Below are 23,515 nucleotides of genomic sequence, written 5' to 3' on the forward strand. Positions count from 1 at the left end.
CCTGCGGACATTGAGCAGTAGACAGACTTACATTGTACATAGTTTGCACCTATTTAGGTGCCCCCTATTGGTTTTATGCGAAATCATCTCTACCTCTGACCTCAGAAGCAAAACCTGTCTGGTTGTGGCTCTACTGGAGGTCCAACTCGGGATCTTCATGCCCTGCAGCCACCCCAGGGCTTACGTTGAGGGTTTTGGACAGGTCCCTCATGCTGGTGAGCTAACACTTTTTCTATAATATTTTTCTACATGCATAATGTCTCTTTAATGTTGAATATGTTTATACCATATATCCTGTAACGTTAAAGTATCTGAGCCTCCCATAAAGGGAAGATTGTTTATTGTTTACAAAGCATTTAAAAATTTTTGAATGTTTGAAATGTACCAATCTTTTACTCTATTGCAGCCCGCGGACGTGCTGTGTTTCACCAGGGGGGAATGTGGCGCCCCTGAGGGTTCAGTCGCCACAGGGGTACAGCACCTCAGAACGAGGTGTGGTATCTCCTCTCCGAGGTAAGGATGGAGCACCACACAGGACCCCAACCACACACTCAACACTACACCACTCCCGTGCTGCAGGGGTGTCTAAAGCACCATAGTGCTGCCCCGACCTGGAATAGAGGAGTTGGGGGGAACCAAAAGTCAGGGGGAACCATGTAGTGAGTGAGCGTGGAGGAAGCACTTTACTGTAGCACTTAATAGAATCATATATAATCAGAGGCCATTTTTATAACTGTGTCTTTAGTCGTGGGTCTTTGGGACGGTCTGACAGCACAAGGCTGCGGCCGGCTCAGGGGTCTGCGGTTCCTGATCTCAGGCCTCGAGACGGGGGATTGGGGCAGAGTTGAGTTATAGCCGGCTCTGTCCTCGGTCAGAGTCCAACCAAGAAGGCCCAGGAGGGGAGCAGAGGAGAAAAGCTCCACAGGCAAAAGGATCTCTGGGGGGAGCGGACGGAGCGGAGTCGCCACCTGCAACCCTTATTCTGGCCCTGCCAGAGAGACCCTGCCGCAAGAGGGGGTACCGGTCCCCGATTATCTGACTTTGCACTTCACGTCCCTGTCATAAAAGTCTGGAGGCTTAAGTGGATCCCAAGGGGATACGGATGGAGCAGAGTCGCCACCTGTATTCCTTAATCTGCGTTTATCCAGAGGGACCCGGCCTACCGCCACGTTCACACCACAGTCACCAAAAAGGGCACCCAGTCGGTCCGGGAGCTACAAGTTACCCATATAGGACATCACAGTACCCGTACGGGACTTAGCGGGGGACACAAGGCGGTAAAAGTACCACCAGAGAGAGGAACACACTAGAGCGAGGGTCCTGTCAAGTGCACCTGAACTACCCGGAGTGTGCTGAACCCCACCCTGGCGGCCGCAGCTCGCCGTGTGACAGCAGAGAGAAGCTCTGAGCTGAGAAAGCACAACTGTGAGTAAAGATTTGGATGACTTCAATTACTGCCTCTGACTGTTCTTTCCTCCGCGGCTCTGCACCCGCCAGCGCTCTACTCTGTATACCCCCTCTCTCTTCTTCCGCTGCCCTGAGGCGCCGCTCCACCTGTGGGGAGTAGTACCAACCAAGCTGCCAGAACATCAGCCTCAGAGGACTGTTGCAGTGCTGGTGGCCTTCACCAGAAACCACAGGTGGCGTAGTCGAACAACCACTCATCCAATAGCCCATCTATTTATTGTGACAGCCCTGGGTACGGACTGGGCCACGGCCACGACGACATCCCGCCACACCATACCACCGGCACGCCGTCCGAGTACACCCCCCAAACGGCTCAGGGAGGGCATCACAAACTTGGCGTAGTCGGTAGGATTGCGTGCCCGCAGCAACGGAAGAAGTTAATCCCCATTGCCGCTTGGTACTGTGCTCGTTTCACAAAAGACTGTCTTTATACACACAATGTGGCGTCCGCCCAAGAACAACGGACGCCATTATGTGCAAAAACGACAGCCACCTAAGACCTCCTATCGTGGGCCTGGCTCTCCAATGGCGCCAAAAATACAGACCGCCCCTTGCATCAGAGACTGTCCGCATAGTAGTGTCCGTCAAGATGGATGGGACGTCCCAATGAGTGCCCGTCAGCTAGCCGCCCCGGAGCCGCCCCAAAAGGAGGAGGAGACAGGGTGTAGCCACAACAAGTCTAGAGAGACCGCACCCTGCAGCAGAGATGGACGCCGCGAAGGAGATGCCCTCCGTCGCTGGCCCACCAGCTGCCACCTCCCTCACTATGGAGGGAATACACCTGACCGTGGAGGAGGCCGAGTTCCTCCGCGGTGAAACGCAGGATCTGACCCGGAGGGTCGAAGAGGCCCAACAACTGGCCGCTGCCGAATGTAGAGAAGAGGTGCTGCGCTAGATCAGGGGCCGCCGCCAGAGCTCGTCGCGCCTGACTACTGAGGCCCCAGCCCAGGCGGAGGAAGCCCAGGAGGCCCTGTGCAGCCCAAGAGCGGGTAAGGCCGAAACCTCTATCCCGGGCGCGGGATGCACCGAAGCCCTCCTAGATCTCCTGCCGTCACCCCTGTCACCGGGTGCCATCGTTTGGGTGCAACTCATGGCTCTGGAGGTCGAGGCCCAAGCCACCGCCACTCCCAGAGGCCTACTATGCCTCCCGACTCCCAATCCGGAGAACCCTGCACTCTCCTGGGTGCACACCTGCCCCAACCCGGACCGGTCCGCACCAATAGAGGGCCCGCAACGCCCCCTGTTATTGCCGCTGCCCACACCTCCAGTCGACTGCCCGGCGGCAGAAGAGTTTGCCTGGAACAACCAGGGGGGGGACCTGATGGGCTTCCTCCGGGAGACCCTGTCTGAAGCGCGGAGGTGGGAGGAGTTCTGCCATAAGGAGCTCCTCCAGCTCGAGAAGGAGCGGCGAGAGAGGAGGATCCGCTGTGAGCGCCTGGAGGTGCGCGCCAAAGCTGCTACAAGAAAGGCCCGTCAGGCGGAGGCCACCCGTCCAGGCCCCCGGGAGGAAGGCCTTATCGTGCGCTTCCACCAGGAGGCAGGATGGGGCTTCATCCGTAGCCCACAGTTTAACCAGGACGTCTTCGTCAACCGGCGGGACGTCGAGCCGCGGCTGCAGCAGGGCCACCCTGGCGGAACCTCTACCCGGGTGATCTGGTGTCCTACTCCCGCCACCACGGGGAGCGTGGGTGGTATGCCCTGGATGTCCACAGGGTGTTTAAAGAAGATGCATCCACACACCTGGTCGAAGAGGACCGGTCAGGCTCCGTCGGCAAGCACGAGCCTTTTCCCCAGTGGGGATACCACTGTTGAGCAGCCCCGGACGATGCACCTCCCTGTTGTGTGAACTTTTATTTGTTTTCATGTTCCTTTTTACACCCGGTTTATCTGAAACAAACATTTGTCCCTGCGGACATTGAGCAGTAGACAGACTAACATTGTACATAGTTTGCACCTATTTAGGTGCCCCCTATTGGTTGTATGCAAAATCATCTCTACCTCTGACCTCAGAAGCAAAACCTGTCTGGTTGTGGCTCTACTGGAGGTCCAACTCGGGATCTTTATGCCCTGCAGCCACTCCAGGGCTTACGTTGAGGGTTTTGGACAGGTCCCTCATGCTGCTGAGCTAACACTTTTTCTATAATATTTTTCTACATGCATAATGTCTCTTTAATGTTGAATATGTTTATACCATATATCCTGTAATGTTAAAGTATCTGAGCCTCCCATAAATGGAAGATTGTTTATTGTTTACAAAGCATTTAAAATTTTTTGAATGTCTGAAATGTACCAATCTTTTACTCTATTGCAGCCCGCGAACCTGAGGGTTCAGTCGCCACAGGGGTACAGCACCTCAGAACGAGGTGTGGTATCTCCTCTCCGAGGTAAGGATGGAGCACCACACAGGACCCCAACCACACACTCAGCACTACACCACTCCCGTTCTGCAGGGAGGTCTAAAGCACCATAGTGCTGCCCCGACCTCGAATAGAGGAGTTGGGGGGAACCAATAGTCAGGGGGAACCATGTAGTGAGTGAGCGTGGAGGAAGCACTTTACTGTAGCACTTAATAGAATCATAAATAATCAGAGGCCATTTTTATAACCGTGTCTTTAGTCGTGAGTCTTTGAGACGGTCTGACAGCACAAGGCTGCGGCCGGCTCAGGGGTCTGCGGTTCCCGGTCTCAGGCCTCGAGATGGGGGATTGGGGCAGAGTTGAGTTATAGCCGGCTCTGTCCCCGGTCAGAGTCCAACCAAGAAGGCCCAGGAGGGGAGCAGAGGAGAAAAGCTCCACAGGCAAAAGGATCTCAGGGGGGTGTGGACGGAGTGGAGTTGCCACCTGCAACCCTTATTCTGGCCCTGCCAGAGAGACCCTGCCGCAAGAGGGGGTACCGGTCCCCGATTATCTGACTTTGCACTTCACGTCCCTGTCATAAAAGTCTGGAGGCTTAAGTGGATCCCAGGGGGATACGGACGGAGCAGAGTTGCCACCTGTATTCCTTAATCTGCGTTTATCCAGAGGGACCCTGCCTAACGCCACGTTCACACCACAGTCACCAAAAAGGGCACCCAGTCGGTCCGGGAGCTACAAGTTACCCATATAGGACATCGCAGTACCTGTACGGGACTCAGTGGGGGACACAAGGCGGTACAAGTACAACCAGAGAGAGGAACACACTAGAGCGGGGGTCCTGTCAAGTGCAACTGAACTACCCGGAGTGTGCTGAACCCCACCCTGGCGGCCGCAGCTCGCCGTGTGACAGCAGAGAGAAGATCTGAGCTGAGAAAGCACAACTGTGAGTAAAGACTTGGATGACTTCAATTACTGCCTCTGAGTGTTCATTCCTCCGCGGCTCTGCACCCGCCAGCGCTCTACTCTGTATACCCCCTCTCCCTTCTTACGCTGCCCTGAGGCGCCGCTCCACCTGTGGGGAGTAGTACCAACCAAGCTGCCAGAACATCAGCCTCAGAGGACTGTTGCAGTGCTGGTGGCCTTCACCAGAAACCACAGGTGGCGTAGTCGAACAACCACTCATCCAAAAGCCCATCTTTTTATTGTGACAGCCCTGGGCACGGATCGGGCCACGGCCACGACGACATCCCACCACACCATACCACCGGCCCGCCGTCTGAGTACACCCCTCAAACAACTCAGGGAGGGCGTCACAAACTGCTTGTCCAGAGTAGCTTTAGATATTTTGGCACCTGATACATAGGAGGAGGTTGTTTGATATTTATATGTATCAATTAGATGAGGTATTATACTTACCTGTATGTCCCATATTAGCAGTCTTGCGGCTGTGAAATTGCTTTTTATTACTTGTTGGTTACGCTGTGCTCCCGTCCGGGGGACGGGAAGAAATCCCACCTACTTGTTTAATTAAAATTTTTCTCACCTCCCCTGCCCGTCACAGTTTAATTAAGATATTTCTCACCTCCCCTGCCCGTCACAGTTCCCATGGCCGGATCTACAAGTGTAGAGCAGGGAACTTGTGCGCAGGCGAGTCACTCTGACTTCCCGGCGCCTGCGCACTAGATCCCTGCTCTACACTTGTACACAGACGGCAGGGAAATAACAGGTCAAGTGCGCAGGCGCAGGATCCGGCCATGGGTACTGCACGTCACAGGGCTCTGTGACGTGCAGGGGAGGGGAGAAATATTTTAATTAAAAAAGTAGGTGGGATTTCTTCCCGTCCCCCGGACAGAAACACAGCATAACCCACAAGTAATAAAAAGCAATTTCACAGCCACAAGACCGCCAATATGGGCCATACAGGTAAGTATAGATTCACATTTCTATCACCTGTATGCCCATATTAGTGGTCTGATAGGTCCCAGGGGATGACAGATTCCCTTTAAGTGTTTTTAATTGTTTTGTTTTTTTCTTTGTTTAATAAACTTCAATATTATTATTTATTTGTATTTTTGGTGATCCTGAGTGCTTTCAAACACATTTTTCCTTTTCTTATCTTTTATACTTAGCCGATCACTTTTGTCTAGGATATGAAGTTTTTATATTCAATCTGTTTTATTAAATATCAATTAAACATATATTAAGAATTAATTATGAATCATTTTACAGTTTGCAGATCAAGAAAAAATTTATTGTTTTGTATTCGACTTTGAAGAAAATATAACAAAATAGACATATAAAAAATGTCCAAAGTTCAAATGGTGTCACTTTTTTCAAATAACAATTCAAATGATAGTGTATTGAACAATATAATGTTTATAAGATATCCGCCTATAAGAGGATCATATGTTGAGGCAATTTCTATATTGTATCTGAAAAGCCCATATAAAAAGAAAAAAGAAAAGGAGGGAGAAAAGAGAGAAGAAAAGACAGAGGGTCAAGGGAGAGTGGGAGGGGGGGTCCTTATGCCGTTGTGACTAATTATGAACCCAATCGCAAGCATCTGTTGAAACTATTAGAATAGGACATGAAAATCAGGTGAGTCCTGAAACAGAATCCATCCGCTCCAAACCCTAGGATATGATGTTTTTTAGCAGTTTTTCTTAGTACCTCAAGCTGTGGGTTGTAGGTCACCACCAGAGGAAGACAATTATTTTCCTCTTTTTCTCCGTATTGAAGTAATTGACTTCTAGGGATCCTTGTGGCCCTAATGATCTGATCATCAAAGGAGGTGGGGTGGTAGCCTTGATTTAAAATTGTCTTTTTTAACATGGTTTAAGTGTTCATCCCTGTCCTTTGGGCTGGAACAGATACAATTATATCTAAGGGCCTGACTGTAGACGATGGACTTTTTAATGTATTTTGGGTGACAGCTGTCCCCGTCTGAGGTGTGTGGGATGGTCAATAGGTTTCCAATACACCGAGGTCTGGATTGAACCATTTTGAATTTTTATGGTGATATCCAGGAAGTTGATTTCCGTTTTTGAGTAGTCCAATGTCAAGTTTATGGTGGGATGAAATGTATTGAATTCGTCATGGAAATTTAGAAGTTCTCGTTCAGACTCAGTCCAGATTATTAAGATGTCATCAATGTAACTCCTCGGCTCTGTGGTGTCCGCTCTCCCTCCAGCTCTCTCCTTCTCACAGGTGGACTGCCACGTGTATTCACACTGTGGTGAATCTTTTGGGCCCAGGCATAAGAAATTGTCGAGGTAATGGATAATATGTGCCCCCTTAGAAACGTCCATGACAACCCATTCGAGGAAGCAACTAAACGCCTCAAATAGTGAGCAGGATCTGGAGCACCCCATGGGCAAACAGCGATCTATATAGTATGCTCCTTCCCAGAAGCAGCCCAATAGGCGCCCCCTCAACGTCTGTTTTGGACATTAGGGTGGCCCTTCCCAACTTCTTGACCCGCCTGATTGCCTTGTCAAAGGATGTACAGTATATACTACTGTACCTGGTTCCACGTTGATGTTGTCGTTTACTGACCTGCCCCTTGGATATGACAAATGGTGGATTAGTCCGAATGTATTGGGTTCCGTTTTTGGCACGACTCCCAACGGGGATACCACTACGTCTTGTAAGGAAAGTGTTCTGAATGGAACCGCCATTCTACCTAAAGATATTTCTTTTTTTAATTTTCTTGTCACGACGTCTGGGTGTTGGTAGGCTGATTTTAGATTTTTACTCCAGCCTTTCTTGATTTTAGAAGGGCATGACATGCCTATATCTGTGTCTCCCCCTCCTTTAACTCCTCCACCTCTTTTCTTTTCGCATGACTATATGTACTTGTCACTTTTCCATGTGTTAGTTGTGTCTTCTGAGAAGTTTGTCAGCTTTTGGACACCTTTGAAGGTGTTTTCTATGTGTTTCTATGTGTTTTTGTTTGCCTGCCATTGGTTTTAACGGTGTTCGACGAACAGTTCGGCGAACATACCGGTGTTCTACGAACCGAACCGAACCTGAACACTACGGGGGGGTGGCTCAACTCTAATCATATTACACAAAGGAAATGTAAATGATTACTGCTGGAGTGTACATGGTCTTCTACAGCTCTCAGTAATAGACGGGGGTCATGTTTGGATAATAAACCAATGTTATGACAGCTGTTGCAAGGGAAAAGAAAGTTAGTTTATTACAATAAGGGCCCGCTCACAGGACAATATAACATAGCTGAGTGCTATCTGATGTTTTATCAGGTAGCAGTAGGCCCAATGTTATAATACGGGGCAGTGCAGATCTGCAATTTTTTTCTCATGTAGATACGGCATGAGAAAAAAAATTGTAGCATGCTTGTAAAATATCAGACTGCACTCGGATGTCATCCAAGTGCAGTCCCATTACCGTGGACACAGAGAATAGAGAAGATGGAGAACTAAAAAGTTCTCTGTCTTTTCCGCACCTATGATACGATTCTCTTATGCAACAGAGTTAGATCACACTAAGGCAACGTTCACATGTTCAGTATTTGGTCAGTATTTTATATCAGCATTTGTAAGCCAAAACCAGGAGTGGGTGAAAAATGCAGAAGTGGTGCACATGTGTCTATGATACTTTTCCTCTGATTGTTCCACTCCTGGTTTTGGCTTATAAATACTAATGTAAAATACTGACCAAATACTGTATGTGTGAACGTGGCCTAAGATTACACTTGGCTCAAACTCTGACAGAGTTTGCTCCAAGTGACATCAGCATAATCGGCCCTATTCTCTCGCATGAGAGAATCGATGACTGTGTGAGCGAGCGCTTAGTGACTGAGTAATGCACTTACATGTAATGAGTGAGCGCAGCACTAACCATCAGATAAGCAGCACATTTTATAAGGTTATACACATCTACAATGCCAACTGGCCCCTCCTGAGGGACAACATCAAGAATGTTCATGAAGTGACCAGATAAAGTCCATTCTCCCCCTTCAGCTTGGCTCAGCCGGGGGCGGCTCTTACAGTATTTTAGTATTTAGTATACACAATGTTCATGAAGGAGTCACGAAAAGATATTCTATTTCTTGTTCAAATTGTTTTTATTGAACATTTTCTAATTATTATACAAAATGTAGAGATATTAAGATCAAAGGGAGGACAATGGAATTGTCATTTCTTCCACAGTACCTCACCCTTTGATAGTTTCATTATTACACATTATGTAACCTAGCTACCTATGTTCCTGCCTATTGTGAAATGACCCCTTTGACAGCCCGTACTACACAAAGTATACAGCTAGCCTGCATAGATGATGGGATGTCTGACATCCATTCCTGGCTGCCTTATAGTTGCCATTTCATCTAAGCATTCACTCAATCTGTATTAAAGCATAGACACACATACATTCATTCCTATCTATCTAATAGAAGGACGACAGACGACTGTTTTCCAGACCTGCATCCCACCACAAGAAACACTCCGGAGAGTGAGAGTGCTGCTCAAACTGTTGGGGTGCAGCTCTGGGACCCTATTTTCAGAGATGATGTCCTCCACCCAAGTCTCAAAAGGCTGAAAGGGTCTTCAGGAGAGGTGGGTAGTCGAGCTAGGCTATCAGACGGTCACCTCTGTAGCTGTAGTGTCATCCTTCCTATGGTTAAAATCAGGGGCGGACATATTATTGGTCCTCTTCTGTCTGTGTCGACAGTGATTCCAAAGTATAATTCATTTCCTGCAATGAGAAACACATCACATTAATAATTTCCAGGCAATCAAGATGAATACAATCAATCCTATCACTACCACTATTGGCTTTAGCAAAGTTAAGAGTATATTGTTTAACCAAACTCTGATAGACTCCATCCAGGAGAAGGAATTCCATCCCTCCTTGGATGTATGTCTCTAGCTTTTTGTTGCAGCTCTTTTACCATGTCCATGTTTCTCTCATTTTAATCATGTGCATCTTCAATCCAGAAGCAGAATTCCTCAGCTATAACAGCACAAGTTCCACCTTCAATTGCTAACAGGTAGTTAAGGGTAATTCTGTGAAGGGCTACCTTCCTAACCTGAGCAGCCTCCTCATTAAGAGTATGAATAGAACTTATTGTTTCACTATTCCATTCATTATATTAGCATATTTATTTAGTTTATTTGCTAGTTTAACTCCCAACCTGTCCAGGATAGGTGGAGGCCTGAGGTGACAATTGTGCCTCAGTCATCCTGTCTATCTCCTCCTGGTTTATTTTTTGGAGTGATCAAGTGTGCTCCATCCACGCCACTATAAACTATCCCTCCCACAGGAGTAGATATCTCTCCCCATATACCAGGGGTAGGATAGGAAGAGACAAATTCAGGAGTGGTGGCTCTAATATGGGGTTCAATATATTTTGGATGTGGTAGGAGACCCAGACAGAGTAATGCACTTACATGTAATGAGTAGTGATGAGCAAGCATGCTCGCTACTGCTCGGTGCTCGCTCGAGCATCTCACTACTCGAGATGCTCGGCGCTCGACGAGTATTTCCAGGTTGCTCGGCGGGCGCTCGGGTCCCCTCCCAGCATATATGGTGCTCTTTAGAGCGCCAATCAACATGCAGGGATTGCCTGCCACTCATTGTAATGCTGCAGCCATGGTGGTTGTGGCATTATAGTGATTGGATGACTGCACAGCGTCATCAGGTCTATATCAGAACTGGCACCGCCGTGCTTGTCACAGTCACTCCAGAATCAGACAGTGTAGGGAGAGGTGCTGCTGAGCTAGGGAGAGATTTTCTTGTTTCTAGTTAGTGTAGGTATACAAAACGATATTAGAGACACATATCCATCTCAACAAACAGTCCTTCTGAGGACTAATCCATCTGCAGAGATATCAGGCAGGCAGTGTATATAGCAGTCTGCAGTGCATATAGCACAGAGGCTCCATTCCAGTTTTGTCTGCTGCTGCTGCTGCTGCTGTTAAATATTTCGAGAAATAGGCCCAGGTCTCAGTGGCCAGGAATAATTTTATTTTGGATCTTAATCCTCATTATTTGCTTAAAATGCAAACCAGAGAACACCGTTTTACTGCGCTATTTGCTTGTTGGCATTGCAGAATACAGCCAGGTCCAGCTATTTAAAACTGTGATTTGTCCGTCGCACAGATCACATATATTTGCACTGAAAATACTGCCATTTCTGGCCTCCATTAAAAAAATTTCAGTGTGTCAGTGAAGCTATTGACACAAGTTTGCTGTTCAAAATAGTCACCTACAGGCCAGCTATTTAAAACTGTGGTTTCTCCGTCACACGGATCACATATAAGTTCGCTCCAAATTCAGCCATTTGTGGTGAGCGTGGAAGATATTGTCCTTCATTTAAGATGGGCAAGGCACGTGGCAAGGGACGGGGAAGTTGATGTGATGGTGCATGCAGAGGCCAAGGTCGTGGGCAATCTGAAATTGTGCCACAACAAACACCCACATCTTCTCGCTCGACCTTCCTGTCCCAATTAATAGGGGACCGCAGAACACCACTATTGAATACAGAGCAGTGTGACAAGGTTATTGGTTGGATAGCAGATAATGCTTCCAGTCACTTAGCCACCACCACCACCACCCTGTCTTCCACACGGTCAATTCTCAGTAGCCGTGAGTCTGGACCACATATTCTTCACCCTGAACCTCCTTCCTCCCATCATGCCGAGTGACCATTTTTGGCAACCCTTGAATTCACTGCATAGACAAACACAATGGGAGACCCACTTCCTAATAGTGGGAACATTGTTTTCAGGAGGCCCTCTGACCTCCACGTCTCTTCCAAGGGGCATTGGAGTGCCTCCAAATTTTTGGCAACCCTTGCATTCTCTGCATAGGCAAACAGTATGGGAGACCCACTTCCTAATTATGGGAACATCCTCTAAGTCTCTTCAAAGGGGTTTTGGGGTGCGTCCAAATTTTCAAAGGGGTATTGGGGTGCATCCAAATTTTCAAAGGGGTATTGGGGTGTATCCAAATTTTGGGCAGACCTGCCACTCTCTGCATATGCAATAACAGTATAGAAGACCCAATCTTTAGTAATGGGAATGACAAAGCATAGCCGGCTGATGGCTCTTTAAGAATAGCGAGGGCCGACTGCTGACCCTTTAAAAGTAGTAAAGCCTGCCTGATGGCCCTATAAAAATAGGCTTTGTGACTTTCAGAGTCCCTCCTTCATAAATGAAACATGATATGTCTGATCATGTCTCACACACCACATGGCCAGATAAGGTTGTAAAATGTCAAAATGACATTTCCCGGTGAATGCATTTGTCACGGTTGAAAGCAATGCAAAAGTGCAAAAACGCATCAAAAACGCTACTTGTGAACATAGACCAAGATGTGGAGGAGTATTTTTGTTTTTGGTTATTTATTTTGCCTTATATACAAGTCATTACCATGGAAAGGATGTTCCTTAACATATTTCCCAGGAAAATCCATTTTGGTTTCGTTTTTGTGTTTTATTGTGTGTCCGTAAAAGTGGCGTAATACCGCTGACAACATTGTTGGCAGCAGTGACTTGAGAGTCAGAAATGCTTCCAGGGGTCTTCCCCATGCTGTTCCCATGCCATTTAAGCACTGTTCCCTTCGATTTGGGCAATTTTTAGGCCCTCTGCAGATCGCCGGAGGGAACCGCTTGAAAAATGCTTGAATTTCGCATAGACTTACATTGGGCTCATTGCTCGAGTCGAGCAACCGAGTATTCGAATGTGCTTGGCTCAAGCAATGAGCACCCGAGCATTTTAGTGCTCGCCCATCACTAGCAATGAGTGAGCGCAGCACTAACCATCAGATAAGCAGCACACTTTATATAGTTGAACACAACTAAATGTCAACTGGCCACCTCCTGAGGGGCAACACCAAGAATGTTCATGAGGTAACAAGATAAAGTCCATTATCATCATCCTTCAGCTTGGCTTATCTGGGTGCCAAATCAGGGACCAACAACCAAAACATTACAAATAGTAGATGATGGGGGCAAAACCAGCAACGAGAACATTCCATGACATGAAAAATAAGAGCTAATGTGGGCAGAGCTAACAACCATAACATTCAGTGACATCACATGAAGTATCTATTGTGGGCGGAATCAACAACCCCAACATTCCGTGATCTTCCAAGTGGTGGCTGTTACTGCCAGCTTCCATTGAAGTGCATTGCTCAATACACTAGAGATCAAACAATAGGAATCCTACCAATATGGGGAACTATTTAAATAGTTTCACTATATATGGAGCTAATATGTATATACATTGGTGTTGTACAGGTATTTCCCAATATTGGTTGGATTTAAATTTTTGATCTGGATTGTATATCACTATATGTCTCAATAACACCAGACAATTACATAATTACTGCATCTTCAGGTTACATGTGTTCGCTTTACAGGATATAACGTTCATCTCCCAGATTTGAATGATTGTAAAACAATACATGGCCCAAAAATTGAGAAGTTGTTGTCTTCCAGTTATGGCTGAGGGGATTCTTTCAATTATAATTATTCTATAACTATTCTATGGATGTGATGAGCAAGTAAGTCAGAAACCAATAAGATGTGATGGAGAATCGGTAAATCACTGTCATTTCTGCACTTGGATATATAGGATGTGACGGGATGTATCTGTCTTTACTATTAGAAGAAATGCTGTAAAACATGGACGTCACCTAATCTGAGGGGTTCAGTATTCATTTTCGACCTGTTGTATTATATAGAATAAAGAATCCTTAATGAATAAAAAATAAATGAGAAATAGATGAAAGAAGAGAATGAAGGACACAACAAGAGGTGACATAGAGCCGACTTACCTCTCTCTCCAATAACTGCAACTTTCAGATGGAATGTTGTCTCTGCAGCTCCTTATATAATGTGTGTGATGTCATAATGCAAGGGGGCGGAGACAGAAACCACAACATTCCGTGGTGTCATCAACAGGAGCAGCAGATGTTATTTAAAGGGACCAGACCAGGCCACGCAGCCAATTCATTAGCATATAGATGAAATGGACTTTAATTATCTACCTTGACCTCTGAAACCTTTTACAAGGTGACACAATGTCATTACTGCCATACAATGTAATTCAGGTGTAATTTCTACTGATTTTAGCAGTGATAAATCCACAACAATAACCCAAATATCCAAGTAATACAAAGAATTAGATGATATCTATGGTTGGATTGGGAGGTGGATATACTGTTGTATGATAAATTCGCAGTAAATTGGAGAGGACACTACAGGGTAGGCCATTTATATGGATACACCTAAATTAAATGGGAATGGTTGGTGATATCAACTTCCTGTTTGTGGCATATTAGTATATCGGAGGGGGAAAACTTTTCCAGATGGGTGGTGACCATGGTGGCCATTTTGAAGTCAGCCATTTTGGATCCAACTTTATTTTTTTCAATGGGAAAAGGGTCATGTGACACATCAGACTTATTGAGAATTTCATAAGAAAAACAATGGTGTGCTTGGTTTTAACGTAACTTTATTCTTTCATGAGTTACTTACAAGTTTCTCTTTGTTTACAGCCATTGACATGTCGCAGAGGTTAACACGTGAGGAGCGGATAGAAATTGTGTTGATGTTTGATGAACGCAGTACCCGGGTCATTTCAGCAGATTTCAATGCAAGACACCATACGAGACCACCCATCTCCCATGCTACAGTTAGCAAACTGCTTGCCAAATTTCGTGAAACAGGTTCAGTGTTGGATTTGCCAAAATGTGGACTCAAGAAAACTGTCATTAATGAAGAAACATCAGTGGCTGTCCTAGCTTCATTCAGCAAGAGCCCACAGCGTAGAACTCGCCGCATGTCACTTGAGAGTGGCATCAGTCAAACATCCCTTCGGCGGATATTAGGATGACCCAGATCGGCGCACTGAATTTGCAGAATGGGCAAAACAAAAATTGGAACAGGACCCTCAGTTTACACAGAACATTATGTTCAGTGATGAGGCAAACTTTTTTTGTGAATGGTGAAGTTAACAAACAAAACCACCGCTATTGGTCTGACACTAACCCACAGTGGATAGATCCCTCTAAGACTGTTGGAGCACAAAAATTGATGGTATTGTATAGTATATGGGGTGCAAAGATAGTGGGGCCATTCAGAATGTAAAGATTAACTGTATTGGTGTGCTGCCCACACAGATACAGTTTGGAGTGGTGTAAGATTCGGGTGGGCCTCTCTGATTCAGGGGTCTGGGGTGACCTCACCCTCTGCCCTCCTGGTAGCTACACTACTGAGGACAGTGCTATATATACAGTGATGAGCAAAAGGGTAACAATGTTTTGAACTTTTGACTTTCAAGCTCTATATCTCACTATCCACTACTACTTCGAACATGAGACTACCATTATTTTATAGACAATCATCTTGGCTATCTCATACATAAATTTGACTTGCTACTATTTTGCCTATGATTAGTTATGCAGATTCTTGTCATGTCACTGCATTGTTACTGTTTTGCTCCTAAAAATCTAAATTAAAATTTTTATTATTGTTTAAATATTTTATAAATCCATTTTTGTCTTTCAACACTACCTGAATCCTTCTGGGCATGCTCTTGATCAGATTCAATTATGTCTTGACCAAAATCTGATCCCAGGTCTCTTCTACACATTCCCAAAGTTGGTGCATACTGGTCGACTCACTTGGGTATGTATACAGTTTTTTCTTCAACTCTACCCATAAGGGTTCAATTGGGTTGAGGTCTGGGGACTGTGGAGGCTAATCCAGCACCTCTACTTCATTGTCATTGAACCATTTTTTCGCCAATCTCGATGTATGCTTCTGGTCTTTGTCCTGCTGGAACACTATGTCATCCTATTCATACCCATAGTACTGGAGTGTGCAAAGTAACTTGTCTTGTTGGATACTCACACATAGCTCAGCACTGAGTATACAAAAAACTACCGCACTCCTGGAGTGGGTTGGTGCACAATTAAGGTCCAAAGCCAATAGTCTATATTGAAAAACTTGGCACTCATATGACTCAAATAGATTCTTTATCAAATTTTAATAGGGGAAATGAAGTACAAAAAATAAAAGTAAATGTTTCGGTCACAGTTAACCTTCATCAGTGTACCAAGTTAAAATAACAAAACAGAAATAAATGGTGGTACAAGTGTGAGGTCACAGTAAAAATAGTCATGTACCAAAGTGAATATAACAATGACAATATCAGTAAACGACAGGAATCAACAAATGTCAATGGGTACAAAGGGATGGGGACAGGGAAAAAGGGGAAGGAAAAAGAAAAAAGGATGAAAAGCGTACCAGTAAATTGTAACCGGTGAGCCTGTAATGGACAGGTGTCCAAAGGAGCGGTAGCTCTGGATACATAAAGAAGGTGAGTATATAGATTTAATGGAAGTACCAGTCTAATAGCAGGAATGGTAGAAGCAGGGGAAAAATACCCCTAGTGCAAACTGAAAGTGGAGGAGGAAGTCCTGGCAGTGGGAGCACGGTATCCACCGTTTGTTCCTTTTGGCGCCAGGAGAGAAATGCTAGAAGGGCATTTAAATAGAGATTGGGCAGAATCTAGAGGCAATTAGGAGCCCAGGATTGGTGTCAGTGTGATGCATACGCCGTGGATGTGCTCCAGTCATCGTGGTGTCATTTCCGGTCCTGCAGGTCCTAACCTGCGAGACCGGAAATGACGCCACGATGACGTCGACAGGTCTTATTGGATGTCTGTGGATCACATGGGCGGAGGTGACGCACCGAGTGCATTCCACCACCGATATTATGCGTTCCACAGTGCTACAGATAGCGTCCATTACTGGGGATGACAAGAATGGGTGGAACCAAGGTTGTAAGGGATGGTCCGGAGGTGTAGGATGGGAATCAGGAGGGGAAATGTGGATGTTAAGGCAGATTCTAGAAAATAACAAGGTATATGTTAGACATATGAATAGATCAATCAGTACTTATACAAATACTATTCCTTATATCAAGTTATCTTCAGGGAGAACCATCATAATGGAATCGAACATATTCACTGGAAATTCTTATGGTCAGAGTCAAAAACTAGCATAATTGGGTCATATACATTGCTGAGACAGTGATGGCACAGGAACAAGTCTCAAAGAGATTATTACAAAACATGTAGGGGGCTTTAAGTAGAACAATGTCGTAGTAATCACAACTATGAACCGTTCAAGTGTACAAGAGGAGGTCAAATTCCCTGTTAAGACCTCTAGGACTTAAAGATTGCAATTTGTGTATCCAGTAGGCCTCCCTGTATTTGAGCATGCGAATGCAGTCCCCTCCACGTCGTGGTGGAGGGACATGCTCAATCACCTGAAATTTCAATTGAAACACTGAATGATTGGCCGATGCAAAATGGTATGGTAATGGGAGCAGCAAATTCTTTTAGCGTATGGTGGACTTGTGCTTAGAAATACGATCCCTAATGGGCTGGGTCATTTTACCTATATAAATAAGGCCACAGGGGCACTTGATGAGGCATACTTCAAAAGTGGAATTAATCATGTGATAATCTTTGATGGGATATTGTTTACCCAAGTGAGGATGATATATGGTGCTCCCACGGAGAATGTTGCCACATTGGTAGCACTGATGACAAGGGAACGTACCAGTCTTTGGTGTCTCCAGAAACCCCTGGCATGGCGAGCTTTTTGCCATGCCAAAATCGGCATGGATGAGACGATCTTTAATATTAGGGTCTCTTTTGAAACATGGGAGGGAAGGATAATTTAATTCAGGTACAGATGGATAGGCGCTTTTAAGAATGTTTCAGTGTTGTCAGATTTTTTTATGGAGTAGGAATACTGCCGGATGGTATTTATGTACAAACGGTATCCGGTTAGATGTTGGGGTGCGTGTACAAATTGGAGATTGCATGGATTGGTGTAACAAGTCAAGAGGATAGCCCGTTTCCTCAAATTTTTGTTGCATCTCCTTGAGTCTAATGTCACAGGTGGAGGGATTACTGCCAGTGCCTCTGACACGATGGAATTGGGACTTGGGGACTGAGGTGATAGTGGATTTAGGATGTAGGCTGTTGTAGTGCAATAGTCCGTTTCGGTCAGTAGGTTTAATATAAAGATCAGAGGAAAGTTGGCCATCTTTATCTTTAAGGCTCATGGTGTCTAGGAAATGAATTGAGTCTGTGCTCAAGAAAATGGTGACTCGCAGTCCATCCCAGGCGGCATTGATTGTAGCAAAAAATTCATTAAGGGTCTTGGGCGTGCCCCCCCATATGCAGAATATATCATCTATATAACGTTTCCATAAAATGGATTGTGATTTGTACAAAGGGTTGGGGTAGACAACCCTGTCCTCAAATGTGGACATATAACAGTTAGCATGTTGAGGGGCAATGTTTGTCCCCATCCCTTTGTACCCATTGACATGTGTTGATTCCTGTTGTTTACTGATATTGTCATTGTTATTTTCCCTTTGATTCATGACTATTTTTACTGTGACCTCACACTTGTATTTTATTTTAGTACACTAATGAACGTCAACTGTGACCGAAACGTTTTTACTTTTTTTTTTGTACTTCATTTCCCCTATTAAAATTTGATAAAGAATCTATTTGAGTCATATGAATGCCAAGTTTTTCAATATATAGCTCAGCACTGATACCACAATTGATCATGGTGAAATATCCAATGGCTTTGGCTGTGAAACAACCCCATATCATCAGGCTTCTTCCACTGAACTTGACAGTTCCTTTAATTTCTCAATCCGTTAGCCCCTTTTTACCTTGTTTTTTCCAGACCTATTTGCACTCATCAGAGCCTAGTCTATTGACTTTCGTCTCATTACTCCAAATCACCCATTTCCAATCTTCTACTGTCCACTTTTCGTACTTTTTGCAGGGACTTCTTGCTAAGAAATTAGCTTCACACAGACGTCTTCTAACTGTCACAGTACTCACAGGTAACTTAAGACTGTCTTTGATCTCCTGGAGCTGATCATTAGCTGAGCCTTTGCCATTCTGACTATCATTCGATCCATTCGAATGGTAAATACACAACTGATTAACCGGTTCCCGACCGCCCACTGTAGATAAACGTCGGCGCTTGCCGGGCTCTGTGCAGCGCCGACGTTTAAAAACGGTGGGTGGTCTTGCAGTGCTCAGGACCCCCAGGGTCCTGCAAGCACTGCGATTCCGGTGCAGAGCGTTAGCTCTGACAGGGTACATCATCGGGACCTGATTAGATCAGGTCCCAGTGATGTTAACCCTTTGCTGTCTTCTATATGCTGTGATCTATAGTGATCGCGGCATATAGGAGACAGCAGGAAGAGAGGGGGTCGTCTTACTTACCTCCGAAGACCTCCGTTTCGTTTGAGGACCTGGGGTTGCTATGGCAGCTGGAGGTCACATGACCGCCTCCAGCTCTGCCATATATGGTGTCCTTCCTGTCTGGCTTCAGCCTGTATGTAGCTGATACCAGACAGGAGACTCTGACTGAAACAGTCAGGGAAGATCTCATGTAATGTAATATATGTCTATTACATTACATGAGATCAGTGATCAGAAAAATAAAAATTAATGTCCCATACAGGGACTAAGTAAAAATGTAAAAAAAAGTAAAAAAAAGTTTTTAAACTATTAAAAAAAAAAATCACAAAATAAATAAAAATAAATAAATAAAATATTAAACCAATAAATCCGTAAATTATTACAAAACCAAAAAAAGTACACATATTTGGTATCGCCGCGTCCGAAACAACCCGAGCTATAAAACTGTCACACTAATTAACTCCTTCTGTGCACACCGTAATAAAAATAAATAAAAAACGGAGCAAAAAAATATGCTTTTTCATCATATCGCCAAACAAAAAGTGGAAAAAAATGCGATCAAAAAGCAGAATAGAAATAAAAATGGTACCGCTGAAAACGTCATCTTGTTCCGCAAAAAAAAAAGTCGCCATACAGCTCCATCAGCCGAAAAATAAAAAAGTTATAGCGCTCAGAATAAAGCAATGCAAAAAAAATATTTTTTTTTCTATAAAATTGTTTTATTGTGTAAAAGCGCCAAAACATAAAAAAATACAGTAAGTGTAGTATCGCTGTAAACGTACTGACCCGAAGAATAACGCTGCCTGATCACTTTTACCACACGCAGAACGGCATAAAAAAAACCTCAAAAAACAATTCCTGAAGTGTTTGTTTTTGTTAACTTTACCTCCCAAAAAACGGAATAGAAAGCGATCAAAAAATGTCACGTGCCCAAAAATGATTACAATAAAATTGTCAACTCGTCCCGCAAAAAACAAGCCGTAACATGACTCTATCGGCCGAAATATGGAAAAATTATAGCTCTCAAAATATGGTGATGCAAAAACTAGATTTTGCAAAAAAGCGTATTTTAGTGTGTGACAGCTGTCAGTCATAAAAACCCGATATAAATCTGGTATCTCTGTAATCGCACCGACCCGAAGAATAAAGTAATCTAATCAGTTATATCACACGAGGAACGGCATAAAAAATAAATAAAACAAATATTATTCACCTGCTACTGATTTGTTTATTATGTCTCCCAAAGATCCCAGTAAGGCTCTGCTCACATTTATCCTGTGCTCTGCGCTGAGCACTTACACCAGAGTTTCCGTGTAAATCTCTGAAATACGTGATTCAGCCAGAACCCATGATGGAAGATTCCCTGTAATGAGGCAGATATAGGCCACTGTGGATGCCGTCTAGCCTGGGATCCCACGGTGTCATTTGTTTTAGGCGTGCATAAAAGTGCGGTTGGCCACAGTTTTGTGCACTTCTGAAAAAAAGGACACCACTAAACAGAGGCCAGACGGAGTCCAGAGTAACTCTGCTGCCTCATTACAGTGAATGGATCCCGCAGGGGTTTCATCTGAATTACATCACTTGGAAAATTAGATGGAAACCCCGATGTAAGTGCTCAGCCTAGAGCGCCGGATAAATGTTACGTAAAATGTTCCCAATAAAAGCTTCAACTCAGTCCTCAAAAAAAGCTAGTCCCCACTCAGGTCCATCATCTGTTAAAAATATAAGGGACTTCCAAGTTACTGGTAGCAGAAAGGCTCTGGAAAAGCAAAATGGTCCTTGCCCCCCAAAAGAAATTCAGAAAATTTTGTGCTCCCAAATCCAAATGCCTATTCTACAATAATTTGTTCTCCAATTGTCAAATAGCGCTCCTTCCCCCTCAAATCTCACCGTATGGCTAAGTGGTACGATACAGCCACATATGGGGTATTGACACTTTTAGAAGAAATTGTGTGACACATTTCGGCACCATTTTTACCCATTGCCCTGTGTGAAAATGTAAAATCTGAGGGTAAAACATTTTTTTGTGGTAAAAATATAATTATGCTTTTTTCACTGCCCAATGGTATAAATTTAAAAATTAAAAAATGCTCACTACTTCCCTAGATGAATTCCTTGAGAGGTGTAGTTTACAAAATGGGGTCACTTGTGGGGGTTTCTGCTGTTTTGACATGTCAGGGGCTCTCAAATGTGACATGGTGTCTGCTGCCTATCCCAGCCAACATAGCGCTTCTTTCTCTTCCGAACCCTGCCGTACACCAAAGCAGTGGTTTTCCCCCACATATGGGGTATCGGCGTACTCAGGAGAAATTGTACAACAAATTTCATGGTGCAATTTATCCTGTTACCCTTATGATAATGCAAAATTAGGGAATGAAAAACATTTTTTATGGGAAAAATGTGAAAATTTTATTTTTACGGCTCAATATTATAAACTTCTGTGAAACAGCTGGGGGTGCAAGGTGCTCACCACACATCTAGATAAGTTCCCTAAGGGGTCTAGTTTCCAAAATGGTGGCACTTGTGGGGGGTTTCCGCTGTTTAGGCACATTAGGGGCTCCCCAAATGTGACATGGCGTCCGCTAATTATTCAAACAAATTTTACATTCAAAAAGTCAAATGGCGCTCCTTCCCTTTCAAACCTTGCCATGTGCCCAAACAGTAATTTGCCTCCACATATGGGGTATCGGCGTGTTCAGGAGAAATTGCACAACAAATTTCGTGGTGCAATTTATCCTGTTACCCTTATGATAATACAAAATTAGGGAATGAAAAACATTTTTTGAGGGAAAAATGTGAAAATTTTATTTTTACGGCTCAATATTATAAACTTCTGTGAAGCAGCTGGGGGTGCAAGGTGCTCACCACACATCTAGATAAGTTCCCTAAGGGGTCTAGTTTCCAAAATGGTGGCACTTGTGGGGGGTTTCCACTGTTTAGGCACATTAGGGGCTCCCCAAATGTGACATGGCGTCCGCTAATTATTCAAACAAATTTTACATTTAAAAAGTCAAATGGCGCTCCTTCCCTTTCAAACCCTGCCATGTGCCCAAACAGTAATTTGCCTCCACATATGGGGTATCAGTGTGTTCAGGAGAAATTGCATAACAAATTTCATGGTGTAATTTATTCTATTACCCTTATGATAATGCAAAATTAAGGGATGAAAAACGGTTTTGTGGGAAAAATGTGAAAATTTTATTTTTACAGCTCAATATTATAAACTTCTGTGAAGCACCTTGGGGTTCAAGGTGCTCACCACACATCTAGATAAGTTCCCTAAGGGGTCTAGTTTCCAAAATGGTGTCACTTGTGGGGGGTTTCCACTGTTTAGGCACATCAGGAGCTCTCCAAACGCAACATGGCGTCCGCTAATTATTCAGACAAATTTTACATTCAAAAAGTCAAATGGCGCTCCTTCCCTTCCGAACCCTGCCGTGCGCCCAAACAGTGGTTTTCCCTCACATATGGGGTATCAGCACGCTCAAGAGAAATTGCACAAAAAAATTTGGGGTCCATTTTTTCATGTTACCCCTGTGAAAATAAAAAAATTGGGTCTAAAATAACATTTTTGTGAAAAAAGTTAAATGTTAATTTTTTTCTTCCACATTCCAAAAATTCCTGTGAAGCACCTGAAGGGTTAATAAAGTTCTTGAATGTGGTTTTGAGCACCTTGAGGGGTGCAGTTTTTAGAATGGTGTCACTTTTGGGTATTTTCTGTCATAAAGACCCCTCAAAGTGACTTCAAATATGATGTGGTCCCTAAAAAAATGTTTTTGTAAATTTTGTTGGAAAAATGAGAAATCGCTGGTCAACTTTTAACCCTTATAGCTCCCTAACAAAAAAAAATTTGGGTTCCAAAATTGTGCTGATGTAAAGTAGACATGTGGGAAATGTTATTTATTAACTATTTTGTGTGACATATCTCTCTGATTTAAGGGCATGAAAATTCAAAGTTTGAAAATTGCAAAATTTTCAAAATTTTCGCCAAATTTCCGATTTTTTCACAAATAAACGCAAGTGATATCGAAGAAATTTTACCACTATCATGAAGTACAATATGTCACGAAAAAAAAATATCTGAGAATCAGGGGAATACGTTGAAGCGTTCCAGGGTAATTACTTCATAAACTGGCAGTGGTCAGAATTGAAAAAATTGTCCCGGTCACGAAGGCAAAAACAGGCTCTGGCGCGAAGTGGTTAAGACTTAAACGTTGAAACGCTTGGGTCCTGATCCTTGTAGTGCACCACATGGACAATTGATGTGTAGCAATGTTTTAATGAGCACAATAAAAGCTATGTTTTATTTTAAGAAACTAGCCTGATATGCTGGATCATCCTTTCCTTTTTTCTCATTCGAATGGTAGTCTTCCATTTTAAAGCATTGCAGATCATTTTAGCTGAACAGCCTATC

This window comes from Phyllobates terribilis, unplaced genomic scaffold (assembly GCF_046119375.1).
Source record: "Phyllobates terribilis strain yellow unplaced genomic scaffold, ASM4611937v1 Scaffold_1__5_contigs__length_1240528914, whole genome shotgun sequence".
NCBI classification, from domain to species: Eukaryota; Metazoa; Chordata; class Amphibia; order Anura; family Dendrobatidae; genus Phyllobates; species Phyllobates terribilis.